Source organism: Callorhinus ursinus, unplaced genomic scaffold (genome assembly GCF_003265705.2).
Source record: "Callorhinus ursinus isolate GAN/ISIS: 27379988/994484 unplaced genomic scaffold, GSC_fseal_2.0 scaffold12, whole genome shotgun sequence".
Lineage (NCBI taxonomy): Eukaryota > Metazoa > Chordata > Mammalia > Carnivora > Otariidae > Callorhinus > Callorhinus ursinus.
Window position 1 is genome coordinate 39345175 of NW_027397074.1, and position 17017 is coordinate 39362191.

Consider the following 17017-nt stretch of genomic DNA (forward strand, 5'->3'; position numbering starts at 1 on the left):
GATATGAAAAAAGAAAATGCTTGGCAATTGAATTACTCACTTAAAAGTTCGGAGCAGAGCCCCATTCTTCTGGCTTGTTCTTTCATGTTCAAGGCTCTTTTTGATCAGGTCTTGGCAAGAAGAGAGAATAAGTAGATAGGTAAGAAATGTGGGAAATAAGTACCCACTCCTCCAAAGCAAAGATCTTTTTGCAGTTGACAAAGTAATAATAACACACAGTGCTTCTGATTACTTACTATGTGCCAACACCATACTAGGTGCTCTAATTCCCACAACAATCCTGCAAGACGTGGATTATCATCCCCACTTTCTAGCTGAAGAACCTCAGGTTCAGGGAGGTTAAGAAACATGCCTAGGAATGCACAGCTAGCAAGAAGTGGAAGCTGGGATGGAATCAGATTAGCTTGGTGCTGTTATGCCACTTTGCTTCCTAAAAGTTAAGTGACAAGAAGTTTCTGCCTGAGATCAGGGATAGATCTGGTGTAGATCAGGGATAGATCATGGTAAGGGCCCTTCCTGTCACCTGGAAGGAGTCAGGGCAAGTAACACTCAAGCTTCATTAACATCATAGATAGCCCACCTCTGTTGGGAATTCAATATTGCAGGTTAACTTTGCCTGGTTAATAGTGAGAGACGGTGTTTTGTAATGCCACAGGACATTTCAATAGTACCCTCCCACCCCCAAAAGTATTCATTACTGTTGAAAACGGAGATGCTGCTGGGAAAGTGGATGTGTTGCTCAGAGCCCTCAACACATGACAGTACTTTTGGGAGGAATGGAAGTGAGAGCTTGTTTCTTTTCCTCTCAAGTTCAAAAGAATCAAAATCGTTTGATGGACTTGGACAGCCCAACCCAAATTAAGTGACAGGAAAAAGCAACAGGACCCCTAGGAGATAATTTATCATGAGGATGGGGAAAGAAAGATAGATGAAGAGATGAGCTGGGGAAAGTCAATCCCGAATCTGGATTCATTCGTGAATGTGCCCCAACACAGCCAGCTCAAGGCCAACTCGACATAAGCATTTGAAGGTGGTAAGGCGGGGCTATATCTGGTATAGATCCCATACAACAATGAATTGTGCACCTCTCCCCTGTACAGTGAGGAACAACCATGGTCTCAGCTAAGATCTACAATATCCTTGGTGGCATAATTAGAGCCACAGCTTGAGACACAGCTGTTTGGCTTGGCCAGGGTCAGCAGAGAGCAATCCTGAGGTTCAGCTCCAGCAACAGTAGTGATGATGCAGATGGTCACTGGGCAACAGGAACATGGCCTAGTCAGGGCATGTCTTCAGACTGCTCTGATTTCAGAAAGCAGTATACCAGGCGTCTTAGCCAACCCTGTATCAGCAGCACATTCCGGAGTTATAGCATCAGGGCAGCTCTGTGGAATCCTCTAGCTTCAAGAAGGCACACTGACTTTTGGGTTTGCTAAGAAAAAAATAATACTTAGAATGACAAACATCTGGACATAGATCAGCTCCCCTGGGGCTTCTTGAATATAGTTGAGAAAGAAGACTCAAAAAAGACTGGACTTCCTGCAGTCATGCATACCACACTAAATTATAAAAGGAAGTGTGACTGGTAAGGATCATATAAGGACATGTTTTTCCAGGTCACTCTGAATACTTCTCTTTTGCCTCTGCAGAATCCTTTTTCTCTTTGAGCTATATGAATCAGTAATCTACTTTTGCTCATTTGTATTCTTTTCTTGGAGACTTCATCATGCGTCTTCAATGACTTACATTATATCAAACTCAATTTGCCTAAAACCCACCTTAGCAGAAAATGCTTACAAAATCAAAGAACAAAAATGAACAAAGGACATAAATAGGCAATTCATGACAGAAAAAACACAAATGGCCAATAAACATATGAAAAGATGTTCAATCTCATTAGAAATTTTTTAAATAACACTGAAAAAACTTTTTTTTGCCTGTCATATTGATAAAGGTTTCCCCAAAACCTAAGCTTGCACTGTCATAATTCAGATCTAAAGCTCTTTTTGAAAAAGGTGATCCCAAGGTCTACAAGCTTGTTACCAGTTTCCTCTGCCCACTTGGGACTCTTCTTTCTAGGTGAATGATCCCTCCATTCGTCAGGTTTCTTCACAAAGGGATCAAAGGAGGTCTTCTGACATTTAGAAAAGCTAAGAAAACAGTATGGGTCCAACAAAATTAACTGATTTTTTCTAAATGTTCGTTCGTTCATGCTCACCTGAGAGCAGCAGAAGATCTGGATAGATGAAAAGACAGCAAACCTTTCACCTGACTCTTTTCACTTGCTACCATGATGCCTTTGATACTTTCAGGTGTCTTGTAATCCTAATACAATCTAAGCTTTTGGGGGGAAGTGGAAGGAGCCCAGAACCATGTTATATTTCTTTGACTTCTGCTACAGTATTTCTCACACAGAAAATGTGAGATAAACATTCATTTGTTTCTTGATTATCTTCCATACAGTATAAAAATTTCAATAATAAATTTAATTCAGAAAGGTGGATAGCATGGTTGTTAAGTACCTGAACCCTAGGGTTGGGCAGATTTAATTTCCTATCTTGACATTGCTGTTTACTAGCTGTTTCTTGACTTTCCTAAGCCTTGTCTTCTTATCTGTAAAATGGGGAGATAGTGGTATGGTTCTTGACACAAGTATGCATTCAATAACATTATATTTGAGAAATTATCTTGTAAACAAGCTGTAATATGTAAACCTATTAAATCTTTAGATGCTTTTTTTTATAGCAGCAATGTCCACAATAGCCAAAAAATGGAAAGTGCCCAGATGTCCATCGACAGATGAATGGGTAAAGAAGATGTTATACACAAACACACACACACACACACACACGCACACACGCACACATACACACACGGAAAGAGGAATATTACCCAGCCATTGAAAAGAATGAAATCTTGTCATTTGCAATGATGTGGGTGGAACTAGAAGGTATTATGCTAAGCTAAATAAATCAGTCAGAGAAAGACAAATATATGATTTCACTCATATGTATAATTAAAGAACATAGGGGAAGGGAAGGGAAAATAAAATAAGATGAAATCAGAGAGGGAGACAAACCATATGAGACCCTTAACTATAGGAAGCAAACTGAGGGTTGCTGGAGGGGAAGTGGGTAGGGGATGGGATAACTGGGTGATGGGCATTAAGGAGGGCACATGACATACTGAGCACTGGGTGTTATATGCAACAGATAAATCACTGAACTCTACCTCTGAAACTAATAATACACTATATGTTAATTGATTGGTTTAAATTTTTAAAAAAATGAATGTGATTTTAAGTTGAAAAATAAAATACCAGGCAAAGCAGATGCCCACTACAAGAGGGAAAAAAAATCTTTAGATGCTTTTTTTTTGAGTTCCCTGTACCTTTATTTTTTAAATAATTTTTTATTGTTATGTTAATCACCATACATTACATCATTAGTTTTTGATGTAGTGTTCCATGATTCATTGTTTGTGCATAACACCCAGTGCTCCACGCAGAATGTGCCCTCTTTAATACCCATCACCAGGCTAACCCATCCCCCCACCCCCCTCCCCTCTAGAACCCTCAGTTTGTTTTTCAGAGTCCATCGTCTCTCATGGTTCGTCTCCTCCTCCGACTTACTCCCCTTCATTCTTCCCCTCCTGCTATCTTCTTCTTTTTTTTTCTTAACATATATTGCATTATTTGTTTCAGAAGTACTGAGAAGTTCAAATAACAAAGTGGTTTTGCTCACATGTATATAAAATTACTCCATGACCTCATAGTTGCTTTTTTTAAAACAACTTCACTGAGGTATAATGGGCATACAATAAGTTGCACATAAAGTATACAATTTGTTAATTTATATTGTAATAATATTTATAATAATAATATATATCACATTATGAACACTTAAGTTGTTTCCATATCTTGGCTATTGTGATTAAGGCTGCAATGAATGTGGGAGTACAGATGTTTCTTTGAAATCTTGATTCATTTCCTTTGGATATATGTGCAGAAGTGGGATTGCTGGATCATATGGTAGTTCTATTTTTAACTTTCTGAGGAACCTCCATACTGTTTTCTATGGTTGCTGTACATTCTCACCAATACTGCAAAAGGATTCCTTTTTCTCACACCCTTACCACTTGTTATCTCTTGTCTTTTTGATGATATCCATTCCAAAATGTGTGATGTGATCCTTCATTGTGCTTTTGATTTGCATTTTCCTAATGTTTTCTTGAGCACATTTTAATGTACCTATTAGCCACGTGTATGTCTTCTTTGGAAAAATGTCCATTTGGGTCCTCTACCCATTTCAAAATCAGGTTGTTTTTTGCTATTGAGTTGTATGAATTCCTTATATAGTTTGATTATTAACCCCTTATAAGCCAGTTTGTTTGCAAATATTTTCTCCCATTCCATAGATTGCCTTTTTATTTTGCTGATTCTTTTGCTGTGCCGAAGCATTTTATTTTTATGTAGTCCCACTTACTTATTTTTGCCTTGGTTGCTTGTTCTTTTGATATCATATCCAAAAAGTCATTGTCAAGACCAATGTCATGGAGTCTTTGACCTATGTTTTCTTCTTGGAGTTTTATAGTTTCTCCTCTTATGTTTAATTCCCTAATCCATCTTGAGTTAATTCTTATAAGCGGTGTAATTTAGGGGTCCAATTTCATTCTTTTGCATGGGATTATCCTGTTTTTCCAAGCCATTTATTATAGAGCCTATCTTTTCCCCATTGAGTTTTCTTGGCTCCTTTGCCAACTATTAGTTACCCTTACAGGTGAGGGTTTATTTCTGGACTCTCAATTCTATTCCATTGGTAGATGTGCCTATTTTATGCCAGTACCATACTGTTTTGACTATTATAGCTTTATAGGATAGTTAAAATTGGGAAGAGTGGTACCTCCAGTTTTGTTCTTCTTTCTCAACATTGCTTTGGTTCTTCAGGGTCTTTTGTGGCTCCACAAAAATTTTAGGATTTTTTTTCCATTTCTATGAAAAATGCCTTAGGAATTTTGATGAGGATTGCATTGAATCTATAAATGGCTTTGGGTAGTAGGGACCCTTTAACAGTATTAATTTTTCTAATCCATGAATGTGGGCTATCTTTCCATTTGTGTATTTGTGAATTTTACAATTTTTCTCTTGTTATTTATTTCTAGTTTCATATCACTTTGGTCAAAAAAGATACTTGGCATGATTTCAATCTTCTTAAATTTGCTAAGACTTGTTTTGTGACCTACCATATGATCTATCTTGGAGAACATTCTGTGTGTGCTTGAAAAGAATGTGTATTCTGCTGTTGCTGGATGGAATGTTCTGTGTATGCTGTATATGTTGTTAGGTCTATTTGTCTATTTGGTCTAAAGTATAGTTTAAGTCCAACATTTTCTTTTTTGATGGTCTAGCTATTGTTGAAAGTAGGGTACTGAAGTCCCTTACTATCATTGTATTGTCTATTTTTCCCTTCAGATCTGTTAGTATTTGCTTAATATATTAGGTGCTCTAATGTTAAGTGCATGTGTATTTACAATCATTATATCCTCTGGGTTAATTTTCTCCTTTATCATTATATAATGACCTTCTTTGTCCCTTGTCATAGCTTTTGAGTTAAAATCTATTTTGTCTGATGTAAGTACAGCTATCCCTGCATTCTTTTGGCTTCCACCTGCACAGAATATTTTTTTTTGTAACCCTTTCCTTTGAGCTTATGTGTGTCCTTAAAGTTGAAGTGAGCCTCCTGTAGGTAGTATATTGTTGGGTCTTGCTTTTTTATCCATTCAGCCACTCTATGCCTTTTGATTAGATAATTTAGTCTACTTAAATTTAGATTAATTATTGATACAGAAGACTTACTAATGGCATTTTACTCATTTTGTCTGGCTGTTTTATAGTTCTCTTAATCTTTTTTTTTAAGATTTATTTATTCACTTGAGAGAGAGAGCAGGGGAGGGGCAGAGGGAGAGGGAGAGAGAATCCCAAGTAGAGCTCGGAGCCCGATGTGGGACTCAATCCCATGATTCCATGATCACAACCCGAGCCAAAATCAAAAGTTAGACGCACAACCAACCAAGCCTCCCAAGTGCCCCTGTAGTTCTCTTGTTCTTTACTTCTTCTCTCACTTTCTTCCTTTGTGACTTAATAACTGTCCACAGTGGTATGCTTTGACTCCCTCTCTGTCTTTTGTGTATCTACTGTAGGTTTCTGCACTGTGGTTACCATGAGTCTATATAAAACATCTTACAGTATATTTATAGTATACTTTATGATAACAACTTAATTCTAATTGCATACCAAAACTCTCCCCTTTACCCTTTTATGTTTTTGATGTCACATATTTCCCCCTTTTATATTGTTTATTCACTAACAAAATATTGTAGCTATAGTTATTTTTAATACTTTTATCCTTTACCTTTTTACTAAGGTTAAGTGGTAAACACATCACTATATTATCCTATTAGAATATTCTGAAATTTGACTACATACTTAACTTTACCTGTGTGTTGTATATTTTCATATGTTACCAAATAGCATCCTTTCATCTCATCTTGAAAAAATTCCTTGCAGCATTTCTTGCAAGGCAGGTCTAGTAATGGTGAACTCCCTGTTTTTGTTTGTCTGGGAAAGTCTTTATCTCCTTCATTTCTAAAGGATGACTTTGCTGGATAAAATATTCTTGGATGGCAGTTGTTTTTTCTTTCAGCTCTTTGAATATATCATCCCACTTGTTAAGATTTCTGTTGAGAAATCGTCGGATCGACTTATGGGGCTTCCCTTGTAAGAGACAAGCTTCTTTTTTTCCTACCACTTTTAAGCTATTTTCTTTGTCTTCAATCTTTGACAGGTTTATTACACTGTGTCTTGGAGATCTTTTTTAATTCAATTCTTAGGGAGACCTATAAGCTTCATGAACTTGGATGGCCAAATCTCACCCCAGATTTGAGAAGTTCTTGGCCATCATTTCTTTAAATAAGACTTCTGCCCCCTTCTCTCCCTCTCTTCTCCTTCTCTTCTCCTTCTGTGACTTCAGTAACTCGCAGGCCACTTCTTTTGATGGTATCTTATAGTTTGTGTAGGCTTTCTTCAATCTTTTTCATTCTTTTTTCTTTGTTCTCCTTGGACTGGATAATTTCAAATGTCTTCCACTTCATAGATTATTTCTTCTGCTTGATCATTCTGCTGGGGTTTTTTTGGGGGGGGCGGTTTTAATTTAAATTCAATTATTAACATCTAGTGTATTATTAGTTTCAGAGGTAGAGTTCAGTGATTCATCAGTTGCAATGTAACACCCAGTGCTCAGTACTTCTAGTGCCCTCCTTAATGCCCATCATCCAGTTATCCCATCCACCTACCCCACGGCCCTCCAACAACCCTCAGTTTGTTTCCTATGATTAAGAATCTCTTATGGTTTTTTTCCCTCTCTGATTTCATCTTGTTTTATTTTTCCAGGTTTGTTTCTTTTGGTAACGAGAATCATGCTGTTTGTATTGTTCTTTGATGTGCTTGTTGAGATGTTCTCAGCCTAGCACACTTCTTTTATCCAGTATATATTCCACAGAATTAGTGTCACTATTTGGGTTGTTTCATTCTGCTGTTATAATTATGCCCACTTTTGTGAATAAACTTGAGCGCAGGGGCTAGAATTTGAGGGGACGAGTGTCAGTTTTAGTCCTTGTCGATCTGAGGTGAAGACATGTTGACCTGGCATTGAGCAGGTGGCAGGCAGTGCATGCTGACTTGGGCAGGAGGGGGCCTGGACTGTGGATTTGAGTCCCACAGGCTGATGGAATTGTGTGTGATGGGGACATGTTTGGTTTTGCTCCTGGTCATTAATAACTTTAACTTTTGTTTTTCTGGGAAACTATCTCTCCTTCTATTCTGAATGAAAGCCTTGCTGGATAGAGTATTCTCGGCTGCAGATTTTTTTCCCTTTTAGTACTTTGAACATACCACTTTCTTCTGGCCTACAAAGTTTCTGCTGAAAAATCCATTGATAGCTTTAGGGGCTTTCCCTTGTATATAATTGCTTTCCTTTTTCTTGCTGCTTTTAAAACTCTCTCTTTATCACTACTTTTGGCCATCTTATTTACTCTGTGTCTTGGTGCAGACCTCCTTGGGTTGGCGGGCTCTGTGCCTCCCGGATCTGAATTTCTCTTTCCTTCCCCAGATTCAGGAAGTTTTCAGCTATTATTTCTTCAAATAAATCTTCTGCCCCTTTTTCTCTTTCTTCTCCTGGGATCCCTATCATGAAACTGTTATGCCTGACAATGTCACTGAGTTCCCTCGGGCTATTCTCATTTTGTGTATTTCTTCCCCCCTCTCATCTGCTCAGCTTGATTACTTTCCATTATTCTGTCCTCCAGGTTACTGATACGTTCTTCTGCTTCCTCTTTTGTTTTTTTAATTTTCACATAATATTTTTTATTACTCTACTCCTTGTACTATGTATGGAAACAGTATGGTTCTTTTTTTTTTTAAGATTTTATTTATTTATTTGACAGAGAGACACACAGCAAGAGAGGGAACACAGCAGGGGGAGTGGGAGAGGGAGAAGCAGGCTTCCCACGGAGCAGGGAGCCCAATGCAGGGCTTGATCCCCAGACCTGGGATCATGACCTGAGCGGAAGGCAGACGCTTAACGACTGAGCCACCCAGGTGCCCCAGTATAGTTCATTTTTAAGTCCAAGAGAAGAGATAATTCACAGATAGCCAGAATTCACTGACAGAATGAAACTTCTAAATTTCTTAATTTAAAATTAAAAAGTAATTTAACTACAGGCAGCATCAGGTAGACTAGACTCCCATACTGACGCCTATAAAACTAGGTTTTCATCTATTAGAGAAGCCTCTTCTTGCCAGAACTGGTTTTCCTGCTCAGTAGGTTCCGGAGTGGGTCACCATATTGCTCGCTGGACCCCCGACAGCTGCCCATGGTCTGCTAAGTGACGGAAGACAATACAACTAAGCCTCCAGTGCCGCTTACACCACATGGACAGGATGTCATAACGCACCAATTTCAGATTCTAACAGGAGAGGTACCCCAGGGAAGGGCAGCAATTTCTCCATCAGCCTCTTCCTGAAGATCTTTTGGCAAAAAGGTATTCTTCCTGAGTAAACTGATCTGTAGCCTCTCACATGCATATTCGTAGGCCATTTTTTGTCTCTTCACATCAGGCAAGATTTTCCAGTCTACCTAAGAACCTTGAACTTGGCCTGAAGGTGATGAAGGAACCACCTGCCAGACAGTCCACAGCAGAGAGCCCAGCATGGAAGCTGCCATGTTGTCCGCTTCTTCCTCTTTTTTGTTATTTATTCCAGGCAGTCTATTTTTAATTTCATTTAGTGAGTTCATGATCTCTAATTGGTTCTTTTTTAGATCTCCTATCTTTTTGTGGAGGGTCTCGTGGAGGTCCTGCACTCCTTTCTCAATTTTAGTGAGTATCTTTATGAGCATTACTTTAAATATGCTATCAGACATATTCCTTATCTCCATTCTGTTTAGGTCTCTTGCTATGATTTTGTTCTGCTTTTTCATTTAGGACATATTCCTCTGTCTCCTCATTTTATCTATTGCTGTGTCTGTTTCTAAGTGTTAGGAAAGTCAGCTATGCCTCCCACACTTGAAGGTAGTGGCTTTACGAAGAAGAGGTCCTATAGTGCCCCACAGTGCAATGTCTCCTTTTCACCAGAAAATGGTCTTCAGGGGTGTCTCCTATGTGTGTTGCTACAGGGGTGTCCTGCCGTTGTGGCGGAGCTGTGTTTGCCTTCAGTCCAGCCTGCAGTGGCTCTCTGCCTGCTGTGGGCAGAGTCTGGTGCCTGCAGTGTTAGAAGGCCAGTCAGGGGCTGCCTTGGGCTTGAGTTGAGTCAGACCAGATGTTTGCCAGGCCTTGATCTCAGGGTCGTGGGCTCAAGCCCTGCATTGGGCTCCATGCTGGGCATGGAGCCTACTTTTAAAAAAGGTGGGGGTGGTGCCTGGGTGGCTCATTCAGTTGAGTGTCCAACTCTTGATTTTGGCTCGGGTCATGGTCTCGGGGTTGTGAGATCAAGCCCTGCATCAAGCTCCATGCTCAGCTTGGAGTCTGCTTAGGATTCTCTCCCTCTGCCTCTCCCCTGGCTCACTCTCTCTCTCTCTCTCAAATAAATAAGTAATCTTTAAAAAATTAAAAATAAAAAGAAATTGTGATCCTTTGGTCATGTCATGTTTCCTTGATTTTTCATGTTTCTTGAAGTCTCACGTTGCTATCTTTACATTTGTGTAGCAGTCACCTTCTCCAGTCTTTTCCTGACTGACTGGAAGAGCGATACCTCCATCAGTCCTGCTAGGGCTTCTGAGGCTTTCTCAGACCTTCTGTGAATATGCCTGCCTCATGCCTTTTGCTCCCTCTTGTGGCAGAATTCTTAAACTCGTATGCCTTGTCTGGGTCCTGCAAAGCACCAGGTCAGGTGCCATAGCTTCCCTTTTGCTTTCCCAAAGGAGGTACTAAATTCTCAAGTCTGTGGTCTCTCCCAGGCTTACAGATTTGGGCTTTCTGCATGTGCTCACTAGCTGTCTGCAAAAGCTCCCTCTCCCTGTCATTGGGAGTGTACACAGGGAGCTGGCCATGAGGTGGGAGTGTGTGTAGGCGAGGCACATAGAGTGCTGGGGGTACCTGTGGGCCAACTGAGGGGGATCTGCATGCAAGGAATCCCCAGTGGCTCATGGGCAAGCCTCCCAGTGGAGTCCATGTCAGGGTTAGAGGATCTGTGTCCCTTACTCACAGTCATTCTGAGTCCTGGCTGCTATTCTCCCAGCTACGCACCACCTCTATCCCCTCATCTCTCCCACCCCACCCCCATCATGCAGCTCATGACTCAGTACTCTGGAATGTGATTAGAGAGAAATGGGCCTTTTGGGCAACATCCTGAACAGGTAGGAAAGTCAGGTGTTCATTCACATGCTTTTACTTTGTCCTATGGGAGAAATCATGAGCTGAGAAGGGCTCTCTTAGTACTGAGCTGTGCTGCTTGTGGGACAGTTGATGCAGGTAGAGTCAAACCATTCCTCTTACTCTCACCCGTGCATTCAGTCTTGAATTTTGTATGTTTGGGCTCCAATGGTGCGCTGGATCTTATCTGCTGGACCCTTGGACTTCCACAAAGGCTCTCTCATCTGTGGGTGATTGCCTAAATCAATGTTCTCCAGGATCTCCTGGACTGTGGCTAAGAGAGACAGAAGCCAGTTCAAGGGCTACTTCAGGGTCCACAGCCTAGACTGAGGTCTGTATATCTATTACTCGACCCACAAGTAGGCAAGTGCCCTCCCAGACCTGTGGTGTATGGTGCTGGTAACAGAACCAAAGCCAAACAAGGTTGTAGCTAAGTCTTAGGAGTATGAAGCTCTTTTGGGTCTAGGGCTGGAACTACATTAGGTAGGTCAGCTGCCTGTGTACAGGCCTGTCCTCCCAAACAGCTCTCCTAATTCTTGGACTGCACAGGAGTTTCACAATCTCCTAACTGAATCCTGTAGTTTCCACAAAGGCACTTTTGCTCATGGATGGATATCAAATGGTCGTTGTTGAGGAGGGAATACGAGAAAGGGAGATCTTATTCAGCTATCTTGCTGACATCACCATTAGAGCTCTCCCAAATTTTTCTTCATGCCCCTTTGTAATCCTTCCCTTTTGTCTCTCCCTGTTCCCAACCCATAGCCCAGGCAACCACTGATCTGCTTTCTATCAATACAGATTAGTTTGCATCGTCTAGAATTATATAAATGGATTCATACAATATGTACTATTTTTTGCCTGCCTTCTACTTAGCAAAAAAATATTTTAATATTCATCCATTTTTTGCAGAGTTCATTCCTTTTTATTGATGCACAGTATTCCACTGTATGGATATATCACTTTCTTTTAATATTTTCACCTGTTGAACATAGAGTTGTTTCCAGCTTCACGCTATTACAAATAAGTCTTCTATAAACATTTTTTACAAATATTAGCCGGACATATACTTTCACTCCTTTGGATGTAAATACCTATAAGTTGAATGACTGATTTATCTAGTGAGCATATGCTTACTTTTAAGAAACTGCCAAACTGTGTTCCAAAGTGGTTATACATTTTATGTTCCCACTGGCCATGTATGAGAGCATCAGTTTTTTCCGTATCCTCACACAGTTGATGTGGTCAGTCTTTTTAACTTTAGACATTCTTTTGGGTGTGAAGTGGTATCTTATTCGGTTTTAATTTGTATTTTCCTGATAGCTAATAATGCTTGTTTCCTATCTATAAATATATTTTTTGGTGAAATATCTGTTCAAATATTTTGCTTGGTTGTTTTTCCCCCCAAAATTGTTTCCTTTCTTCCTATTGAATTTTGAGGGTTCTTTACATATTCTGGAAATGAGTCATTCATCAGATATGTGATTTGCAAATATTTTCTCCCAGGCTGTAGCTTGTCTTTTCGTTCTCTTAACAATGACTTTTGAAGAGAAGTTCTTAATTTTTGTGAAGTCTGAATTATCAGTGCCTAGCTCACCAGGCCATGAAGATGAAGGGAGTGATATAGAGAAAATATGTAACAGTGATTACCATATAGTAAGTTCTCATTAAATGTTAATTTTTGTTGACTTTATTGAAGGAAAAATGACTTCAGTAATTAAGACTAATTGTCAGCTTAAGTCCCCCAGTTCCTTACCATTTATGATTATGAGTTGTTATAAACAAAAATTGGGGCTCTGAGTTTATTGAGCACTTATCCATTGCTGGCAAGAATATAATTTGGTACAACCACTCTGGAGAGCAATTTGATAAAACCTGGTAAAGTTGACAATGCATATTTCCTCTCTAAGCAATTCCACACCTGGACCTTACTTAGAATGTCACACATATACACAAGGAGATATATATTTATATATGAGTAGCTATGTTTAGGTGATAGAAAAAAGTCTAAACAACCTAAATGTCCCCTAATAGGAAAATGGATAAAGGATGGATATTGATACAGTAAAAAATTACATTGTAGTAAAAAAATGATACTTAAAGCTCTAAATAATAACATAGATGAGCTTCATAAACATAATATTGAAGAAAGAAAACAAGGTGCAGAAAAATACTCCTTGGATTATTGCAAGCCTTAAGCTAATTTTCAGCAATCTGAAAAAGCTGATTTCGACAATTTCCCAGTGTTCTTGTCACTTTTATGGGGGAATGGATTTTCAGAGGTCCTTACTCTGCCATTTTGCAAGTTGAGGTCACACTTGTAACTTACATGCCGTATTACAAAATATATGCATGACAAGTATATTTATACCATTTTTGACTAGAATTCAATGAGTACTAAATCCTTTGCTTACAATTTTACACATCTGAAGATGTGAAAGAATTCTGCACAGATCAGCTACTGGCTTTATAGATTTCAAACTTGTTTCTCCTCCACTCCTTACACACTTTCAGTGTGGGGCACTGTAGGATATATTGTGATAAGATCCCTGGCCCTACATCTTTGCATTGGCACAGTGGACACAGGGACCATTACTGGAAGTCGCACATACATCAGAAGGGCTAAAAATAACCTAATTATGTAGAGGTAACTATGATCCACAAAAGTATATGCTACTAACCCCCAACAAAATGTATCCCCAACTCAATTTGTTCTTAGTTCCCAAGAAGTCCTCATCCACTCCAATACCACTTTTTAGTAAAAGAAATATGATAAGGCAAAATCAGAGTAGAATGAGACAACAGATTCAACCTATTATGGTTAGAATATCTTTTAGAAACTTTACAAAACCAAATGACCATATGAACACATTGCTAGGACCCCAAACTTGATAGGGGCCTGTTAAAAGTTAAAGATCCTGAATTTTAAGCTCAGTTAACCTCACTGTATCTCTTTCTATCTCTATATATCTCTATCTCTATCTCTGTCTCTATCTCTCTCTCACACACATACACACACACACACACACATACACACACACACACACACACACACACACACCACCTGGTCTCTCCTTTGACTTCTCTTTGGATTTCTGGTTCTGTTTTGCTTAGTTGTTTGTTTGTTTTTCTCTCTATGCAGTTCCTGCAGACTGCCTTTCTCTGCTTATCTACGCACATGGCCCAGAGATGGCTGCCTGGAGCCCCTTCTACATATTCCCTGTAGAAAGACTATACTTTCAGGGATCATTTCTATAGTTTGTTATGTATTCCCTGTAGAATTGCTAAGTACCGGCTCACTAACATCTATCTGTCCATTTACCAGAGAGAAGCTAATTGCTCTTCCCTCCACTTTATTAACTGGCTTTCTTTGATTCGGGTGTTCAACTGTGATCCAATAAGCTGTACCAAGTATAAGTAAAGTGCCACAGAACAAGAGCCTCTTTAGGCCCCATACTATACGTGGATAAAGGATTGAATAATCCATGAAAAATAGGAATGGGCTAACCTCATACCTCAAAAGGCAGTATACTACGGCAAAGTTGGTAGGTTCAAACAGCAGCCCTCGCCAAACACTTCATACGCAAATATATTGTGGATTTTTCTCTAAGAACCTATATCTTATTTCCCAAAGTTGTAATCACAGGGATCCTATTTCAGGGGGAGGTAGGGGAGGTGGGGATCCTATTTCAGTGGTTCATAGCCCTAGAATTCTGAGGAACACATTTTGGGGAATTCTGGATTAAATAATAGTAGTGAAATTATTAACTCAGTGAAGTAATATTGTTTGTCTCAGGGTGGCACCAATCTAAGCATTTTTGTAATCCTTATATCAGTTACATGTGGCAGGTTCTATTCTTATAAATAAAGAGACTGAGGCATGAGAGAAGTTGAGCCATTTGCCCAAAGTTGAACAACCTAAAGAGTGGGGATGCTTGACTGGCATCAGGCAAAGTTTCATGCTTAACCTCTGTGCATTATACTGAAGTCTATTAAGTGTGCAATAGCATTATGTATTAAAAGACAAGGTACATATCCTAATTTTAAAAAAAACTGTTGCTAAAAATTGCTAATAATCATCCGAACTTTCAGTGAGCTGTAATCTTTTTGCTGGTGGAGGGTTTTGCCTCAATGTTGATGGTTGCTGACTGGTCAGGATGGTGGTTGCTGAAGGCTGGGGTGGCTGTGCCATTTCTTAAAATAAGACAACAGTGAAGTTCACTGCCTCAATAGACTCTTCCTTTCACAGCTAATTTCTCTGTACCATGTGATGATCTTTGATAGCATTTTACTCATAGTAGAATTTCTTTCAAAACTGGAGTCAATCCTCTCAAACCCTGCTGCTGCTTTGTCAACTAAGTTTATGTAATATTACAAATCCTTTGTTGTCATTTAAACAATCTACACAATATCTTCACCAGTAGAGTCCATCTCAAGAAACCACTTCCTTTGCTCATCCATGAAAAACAATTCCTTATCCATTGAAGTTTTATCATGAGATTGCAGCAATTCAATCACATCTTCAGCCTCCACTTTTTTTTTAAGATTTACTTATTTTATTTATTTTTTTAAGATTTATTTATTTATTTTAGAGAGAGGAAGAGCACAGGGGAGGGGCAGAGGGAGAGAATCTTCAAGCAGACTCCCCACTAAGCAGGGAGCCCGACACGGGGCTTGAACTCACAACCCATGAGATCACAACCTGAGTCGAAATCAAGAGCTGGACAGTTAACTGACAGGCACCCATGCACCCCCAGGATCTACCTCTGATTCTAGTTCTCTTGCTGTTTCCACCACATCAACTGTTCTGTCCTTCACTGAAGTCTTGAACCCCTCCAGGTCATCCATGAGGATTAGAATCAATTTCTTCCAAATTCCCATTAATGTTAACATTTTGGCCTCTTCCATGAGTTACAAATGTTCTTAATGACATCTAAAATGGTGAATCCTTTCCAGAAGATTTTCAATTTACTGTGCTTAGATTCATCAGAGGAATCACTATGTATGGCAGCTACAGCCTTATGAAAAGTATTTCTTAAATAATAAGACCTGAAAGTCAAAATTATTCTTTGATCCGTGGGCTGCAGAATGAATGTTGTGTTAGCAGGCATGAAAACAACATTAATGTTGTTTCACATCTCCGTTAGAGCTCTCAAGTGACCAGGAGTATTGTCAATGAGCAATCATATTTTGAAAGGAATCCTTTTTTTCTGAGCAGATCTCGACAGTGGGACTAAAATATTAAGTAAATCATGTTGTAAACAGATGTGCCATCACCCAGGCTTTGTTGTTGCATGTATAGTGCACAGACAGAATAAATCTAGCATAATTCTTAAGGGCCCTAGGAGTTTTGGAATGGTAAACGAGCATTGGTTTCAACTTAAAGTCACCAGCTTCATTAGCCCCTAACAAGAGAATAACCCTGTCTTTGACACTTTAAAACCAGGCATTGATTTTTCTTCTCTAGCTATGAAAGTCCCAAATGGCATCTTCTTTCAATAGAAGACTGTTTCACCTATATTGAAAATCTGTTGTTTGGTGTAGCCACCCTCATTAATAATCTTAGCTAGATCTTCTAAATAATTTACTACAGCTTCTACATCATCACTGCTTCACCTTGCACTTTTACATTATAGAGATGACTTCTTTCCTTAAACCTCATGAACCAACCTCTGCTAGCTTAAATTTTCTGTAGCTCCCTCACCTCTTTCAGCCTTCACAGAATTGAAGAAAGTTAGGACCTTGCTCTGGATTAGGCTTTGGCTTAAGGCAATGCTGTGACTTGTTTGATCTTCTATCTAGACCACTAGAACTTTCTCCATATAAGCAGTAAGGCTATTTCACTTTCTTATCATTTGTGTGTTCACTGGAGTAACACTTTTAATTTCCCTCAAGAACTTTTCCTTTGCATTCACAAGTTGGCCCACAGTTTGGTACCTAGCTTTGAGCCTATCTCATGTCTTCCTCTACTTTCAACATGTCTTCCTCACTAAGCTTAATCATTTCTGGCTTTTGACTTAAAGTGACACAGATCTGCAAGCCTTCCTTCTGCTTGAACACTTAAAGATCATCATAGGGTTATTAATTGACCTAATTC

General features: G+C 39.3%; 1 pseudogene; it reads right to left on the bottom strand.

Annotated features, from left to right (window-relative positions):
- Window positions 1-8837: 8837 nt before the first annotated feature.
- On the bottom strand, window positions 8838-9278 carry LOC112825151 (small ribosomal subunit protein uS14m pseudogene; annotated as a pseudogene).
- Window positions 9279-17017: the final 7739 nt, after the last annotated feature.